The sequence below is a fragment of the Lipotes vexillifer genome, unplaced genomic scaffold, assembly GCF_000442215.2.
Source record: "Lipotes vexillifer unplaced genomic scaffold, Lipotes_vexillifer_v1.1 scaffold1281, whole genome shotgun sequence".
Classification (NCBI taxonomy): domain Eukaryota; kingdom Metazoa; phylum Chordata; class Mammalia; order Artiodactyla; family Lipotidae; genus Lipotes; species Lipotes vexillifer.
In genome coordinates, this window is record NW_006775290.1 from 71,843 (window position 1) to 79,321 (window position 7,479).

The following is a 7,479-nucleotide window of genomic DNA, read 5'->3' on the forward strand; positions in this document are numbered from 1 at the left end:
GTTTTCAGACTCCAAGTTCCCCAGTTTGAACTCCATTTTAGAGAAGGATTTTTTCCAATGGTAGTCTGGTAAAGGTTAGATCAGAAAAACATTTGTATGGCTTAAAGATGCAAGAGAATCCCCAGGGACTGGGGAATTATATTCATTGAAGTGATTTGAAAATTCTTCCATGCAGAGGAATCAGAATGTATACCTTGGCTGGACTTACATATGACCTGATGTAGCAGATGTAAGCCCCAAGCTTTTTGAAGATTTTCATTATTTTAAAAAATACATGATTTAAAAATTCTATCTCACAATATGTCTATTTTTATTTTAATATAAAAATGCCTTTCCAATCCAAATCTTCAAGTTAATGTAACATTCTAGGAAGTTACTCCATGTATATCTTTGAGGGCCATGTCTAGGCATGTAACTGTGAGAGGCCTGGCTTTAATGTGTTATCATTAGGGGGTGATGTAGAGAAGAAAAGGGCTTCATGTAATTACCTTGAGCTGGATTTCGGCAAATTGTGTGTGCTTAGACTGTGTGCTATGTTTTCCCTTGCTCATTCATTTTTATTGATTCCTTTTAGAACATCTAAATAGGTCTTCCCTTTGCCCTTAATAGGAGAAGGAAAAAGCACCATGCTAAGTCTATTTGTGTTCTTATATGGAGAATGCTTCATGTTTTATCAAATTTGGCTTTATAGCTGGTTTTATGGTCTGAAAAATCAACATGAATCCTTCTCTCTGGGGCTGACATTTATTTTATTTTATTAAAAAATTATTTTTATTTTTAAAATTTTAATTTTATATTGGAATATAGTTGATTTACAATGTTAAGTTAGTTTCAGGTGTACAGCAAAGTGATTCAGTTATACATATACAAGTATCTATTCATTTTCAAATTCTTTTCCCATTTAGGTTATTATAGAATATTGAGCAGAGCTCCCTGTGCTATCCAGTATGTCCTTGTTGGTTATCTATAAGTATAGTAAAATAGTATACTATTTTAAATATAGTAGTTTTCCACCCCTCCTCCACACACTGCCTGCCCTTGCCACTGCCTTGAGTGTCAGGACAGAGAAGTTTAATAAAGCAATTTTTCAGTCTCAAAATCCAAAATATAAGTGCTGATATTCACGACACAAAGACTTTCCACTGATCTTCCATTAAAGCAAAGACCAGCTGCCACTCATGAAAGACCTTGGCAAAAGTGTATAAAATCTTCTTAAAGTAAAAAACAAGTCATCTATTCCACTTTCTCAGGATCAATGCAAAGCAGCTCTCAGGGAGGCATTTGGGCTTCAAATAATGCTTTGCTTTGTAAGTGGACATTTCTCTACTAGTGGTGCCGAAGTCTCTGCATCTTGGTGAGGGCATGGGATACAAAATTAATAAAGAGAACCATCAGGGAGAATCTTTGTCAGCACTAATGAAATGAAAGGTTTCTTTCTTGGAATCCCCCTTTCAAATTTGCATGCCGTAAGCAACTGCTGGGCCCTGGAGCAGGCTGGCTCTGAAATGTTCTGCATATTCAGTAGCACATGTTCCTATGTGAAGCTCAGGAAGGCAGGTGTACCCATCTCTATATGGTAACCAGCCATCTGTTAGGTACATTTTTGGATGTGGTGTGAGGAGGCAGCTACATGATGGCTGATCATCTTGCTGATTGGAGTACTGTGCTTCTGCTATTTGACTGTGTCTGAGGGACTTCTGTTCGCGCTGGACCAAGTATACTGCTGAGGCGTGACTCTGTCCTGTTGCTTCCTCATGGCCTGTCAAGATGTTCTCTTGAGGACCGTGAAAAGACTCTACAGACTACCCAATGAGCTTTTCAAATGTGGCCTATTTGCAAAGGTGACAATTCTCAACCCGTAAACAGAGCTTTAGGTGGAACAGTTGAAGAATGAATAAAACTTATCCATGCCAACTTAGAATCTTCATTCCCTTCCTTAAATGCTGTTCAAAGATCATTCCTCCCAGAAACTGATATTTTCTTGTTCCATATATGACAAAGCCAGGGGTCCAGGCAATAAGAGATGAGGAACAATACAGAAATGCGAGGTTAAGCGTGCATCCTGAATTCTCTCAGCATAGATGTCAAGTCCGGAACCAGGCCCAACTGATTGCTAGTCTAAGTAGACTTCACATGATGACATTTCCACAGAGTTTTAAGAAGCAATCTGTGTAAAGAAAAATACAAGGTTTTATTTCTAATTAAAACTAAAGTAATTCTACCTTACGCTCAATGTTCTGGATTGCCAGACTACTTCAGTCCTGGGCTAATACAAGAGCCTCCCATACATACCAGTTTCCCCTGACTCTCCCCATCCCCTGGCAAGCATATTCGCCTTCATCAACACCACTAGTGGTATAGTTGACCCTTGAACAACGGCGGGGTTAGGGGTGCCACCTTTCCACACAATGGAAAATCCGAGAATAATTTAGAGTCAGCCATCTGAATCCATGGTTCCCTCATATCCATATTTTCATATCTGTGGATTCAACCAATCACGGGTTGTGTAGTACTGTAGTACTTAATACTGAAAAAAAATCTGTCATATAAGTGGACCTGTGCGGTTCAAACCCCTGTTGTTAAAGAGTTACCTATAGTGGTGAGCCACTGCACTGAGCCAAGTGTCAGTGATATGGTTCTTGTTGCCTGTCAGGATAAAAATGGAAGTCCTGAGCTTGGTACTTGTGACCATAGCTAGTTGGCTCCAGCCTACATTTCTAGCTCTATTCCCTTAATCTCTTTTACTCAGTGACCCTTTCTAAAAATTCAGCCTCCTTGCTTTTGTTCAAAATTTTTGAAAATGTGACATGGGAAGGTGTCTGACATGGCACCTGGCACATAGCAGGCATTATGTGAATGTTCTCAAACATTGTTACCCTCATCCTGCTCATCTAGCCCATCCGTTAATTTCAAATTCAACTGCTACCTACTCCATGAGGGCCTGCTATTACTAATAAAACGTGTATAGCTCCCCAGGTTATAAAATATTAAAACATTAGTTTTATCCTCATGAAAATCCTAAAGGTTTTCTTGCTTTCTGTATTTTACTCAGGAGGAAACTCACGTACAGAGAGTGAATTAACTGGCCACACTCATATACCTAGTAAACTGCATAGGTGAAAATTGATTGAGTTTGTCTAATTAAAAAAGAAGAAGAGGAAAAGTTATTTATAGTCAGTGTTCCTAAGAACTACTCAGAAATTAAGGATAAAGGTTTGATTTTGAGTTCTTTCTTTACCTTGCACTGAAATGAGTGTGATGTCTGTTTTTAAAAAATTAACAAAGTGCTAGATTATTTTTAATGAAGAACTGAAATAAGCTTTTACCTCTTTCCCACTGAGTAAATAATTCAAGACTAGACTCTAAGACCCAAAGAAGAGGTCACATCATATTACATGTGTTGTTCTTTTTCTTTTGTTCTTTTTTGTTTTTTCTTTTTTAAAAAAAATTTTGAATTTTATTTATTTTTTTATACAGCAGGCTCTTATTAGTCATCATTTTTATACACATCAGTGTATACATGTCAGTCCCAATCGCCCAATTCATCACACCACCACGCCCACCTCCCCATGGCTTTGCCCCCTTGGTGTCCATACGTTTGTTCTCTACACCTGTGTCTCGGCTTCTGCCCTGCAAACCAGTTCATCTGTACCATTTTTCTAGGTTCCACATACATGCGTTAACATACGATATTTGTTTTTCTCTTTCTGACTTACTTCACTCTGTGTGACAGTCTCTAGATCCATCCACGTCTCAACAAATGACCCAATTTTGTCCCTTTGTATGGCTGAGTAATATTCCATTGTATATATGTACCACATCTTCTTTATCCATTCGCCTGTTGATGGGTATTTAGGTTGATTCCATGACCTGGCTATTGTAAACAGTGCTGCAGTGAATATTGGGGTGCATGTGTCTTTTGGAATTATGCTTTTCTCAGGGTATATGCCCAGTAGTGGGATTGCTGGATCATATGGTAATTCTATTTTTACTTTTTTAAAGGAACCTCCATACTGTTCTCCGTAGTGGCTGTATCAAGTTACATTCCCACCAACAGTGCAAGAGGGTTCTCATTTCTCCACACTTTCTCCAGCATTTGTTGTTTGTAGATTTTCTGATGATGCCCATTCTAACTGGTGTGAGGTGATAACTCACTGTAGTTCTGATTTGCATTTCTCTAATAATTAGTGATGTTGAGCAGCTTTTCATGTGCTTCGTGGCCGACTGTGTGTCTTCTTTGGAGAAATGTCTGTTTAGGTCTTCTGCCCATTTTTGGATTGGGTTGTTTGTTTTTTGAATATTGAGCTGCATGAGCTGTTTATATATTTTGGAGATTAATCCTTTGCCCATTGATTCGTTTGCAAATATTTCCTACCATTCTGAGGGTTGTCTTTTCGTCTCGTTTATGATTTCCTTTGCTGTGCAAAAGCTTTTAAGTTTCATTAGGTCCCATTTGTTTATTTTTGTTTTTATTTCCATTACTCTAGGAGGTGGATCAAAAAAGATCTTTCTGTGATTTCTGTCATAGAATGTTCTTCCTATGTTTTCCTCTAAGAGTTTTATAGTGTCTGGTCTTACATTTAGGTCTCTAGTCCATTTTGAGTTTATTGTTTTGTATGGTGTTAAGGAGTGTCCTAATTTCATTATTTTACATGTAGTTGTCCAGTTTTCCCAGCACCACTTATTTAAGAGCCTATCTTTTCTCCAATTTATATCCTTGCCTTCTTTGTCATAGATTAGTTGAGCATAGGTGCATGGGTTTATCTCTGGGCATTCTATATTGTTACATTGATCTATGTTTCTGTATTTGTGCCAGTACCATATTGTCTTGATTGCTGTAGCTTTGTAGTATAATCTGAAATCAGGGAGTCTGATTCCTCCAGCTCCTTTTTTTTCCCTCAAGACTGCTTTGGGAATTTGGGGTCTTTTGTGTCTCCATACAAATTTTAAGATTTTTTTGTTCTAGCTCCGTAAAAAATGCCATTGGTAATTTGATAGGGATTGCATTGAATCTGTAGATTGCTTTGGGTAGTAGAGTCATTTTCACAATATTGATTCTTCCAATCCAAGAGCATGGTATATCTCTCCATCTGTTAGTATCATGTTTCATTTTTTCATCAGTGTCTTATAGTTTTCTGAGTACAGGTCTTTTACCTCCTTAGGTAGGTTTATTCCTAGATATTTTATTCTTTTTGTTGCAATGGTAAATGGGAGTGTTTCCTTAATTTCTCGTTTAGATTTTTCATCATTAGTGTGTAGGAATGCAGGAGATTTGTGTGCATTAATTTTGTATCCTGCAACTTTACCAAATTCATTGATTTTCTCTAGTAGCTTTCTGGTGGCATCTTTAGGGTTCTCTATGTATAGTATCATGTCATCTGCAAACAGTGACCGTTTTACTTCTTCTTTTCCAATTCGTATTCCTTTTATTTCTTTTTCTTCTCTGATTGCCATGGCTAGGTCTTCCAAAACTATGTTGAATAATAGTGGTGAGAATGGACATCCTTGTCTTGTTCCTGATCTTAGAGGAAATGCTTTCAGTTTTTCACCATTGAGAATGATGTTTGCTGTGGGTTTGTCGCATATGGCCTTTATTATGTTGCGGTCGGTTCCCTCTACGCCCACTTTCTGGAGAGTTTTTATCATAAACTGGTGTTGAATTTTCTCAAAAGCTTTTTCTGCATCTATTGAGATGATCATATGGTTTTTATTCTTCAATTTGTTAATATGGTGTGTCACATTGATTGATTTGCATATATTGAAGAATCCTTGCATCCCTGGGATAAATCCCACTTGATCATGATGTATGATCCTTTTAATATGTTGATGGATTCTGTTTGCTAGTATTTTGTTGAGGATTTTTGCATCTATATTCATCAGTGATATTGGTCTGTAATTTTCTTTTTTTGTAGTATCTCTGTCGGTTTTGGTATCAGGGTGATGGTGGCCTCATAGAATGTGTTTGGGAGTGTTTCTTCCTCTGCAATTTTTTGGAAGAGTTTGAGAAGGATGCATGTTAGCTCTTCTCTAAATGTTTGATAGAATTCACCTGTGAAGCCATCTGGTCTTGGACTTTTGTTTGTTGGAAGATTTTTAATCACAGTTTCAATTTCATTACTTGTGATTGGTCTGTTTATATTTTCTACTTCTTCCTGGTTCAGTCTTGGAAGGTTATACCTTTCTAAGAATTTGTCCATTTCTTCCAGGTTGTCCCTTTTATTGGCATACAATTGCTTGTAGTAGTCTCTTGGGATGCTTTGTATTTCTGCAGTGACTGTTGTAACTTATTCTTTTTCATTTCTAATTTTATTGATTTGAGCCCCCTCCCTCTTTTTCTTGATAAGTCTGGCTAATGGTTTATCAATTTTGTTTATCTTCTCAAAGAACCAGCTTTTAGTTTTATTGATCTTTGCTATTGTTTTCTTTGTTTGTATTTCATTTATTTCTGCTCTGATCTTTATGATTTCTTTCCTTCTGCTAACTTTGGGTTTTGTTTGTTCTTTCTCTAGTTACTTTAGGTGTAAGGTTAGATTGTTTATTTGAGATCTTTCTTGTTTCTTGAGGTAGGCTTGTATAGCTATATACTTGCCTCTTAGAACTGCTTTTGCTGCCTCCCATAGGTTTTGGATTGTCGTGTTTTCATTGTCATTTGTCTCTAGGTAGTTTTTGATTTTCTCTTTCATTTCTTCAGTGATCTGTTGGTTACTTAGTAACGTATTGTTTAGCCTCCATGTGTTGGTGTTTTTTGCGTTTTCTTCCCTTTAATTCATTTCTAATCTCATAGCATTGTCGTCAGACAAGATGCTTGATATGATATCAATTTTCCTAAATTTACTGTGGCTTGATGTGTGACCCAAGATGTGATCTGTCCTGGAGAATGTTCCATGCACACTTGAGAAGAATGTGTAATCTTCTGTTTTTGGATGGAATGTCCTATAAATATCAGTTACATCTATGTGGTCTTTTGTGTCATTTAAAGCTTGTATTTCCTTGTTAATTTTTTGTGTGGATGCTCTGTCCACAGGTGTAAGTGAGGTGTTAAAGTCCCCCACTATTATTGTGTTACTGTCGATTTCTCCTTTTATGGCTGTTAGCATTTGCCGTATGTATTGAGGTGTTCCTATGTTGGGTGTGTAAATATTTACAATTGTTATATCTTCTTCTTGGATTGATCCCTTGATCATTATGCAGTGTCCTACTTTTTCTCTTGTACTAGTCTTTATTTTTTTATTTATTTTTATTTTTATTTTTATTTTTTTTGCGGTACGCGGGCCTCTCACCGCTGTGGCCTCTCCCGCTGCGGAGCACAGGCCCCGGATGCGCAGGCTCAGCGGCCACGGCTCACAGGCCCAGCCGCTCCGCGGCACGTGGGACCCTCCCAGACCGGGGCACGAACCCGCGCTCCCCGCATCGGCAGGCGGACTCCCAACCACTGCGCCACCAGGGAAGCCCAATAGTCTTTATTTTAAAGTCTATTTT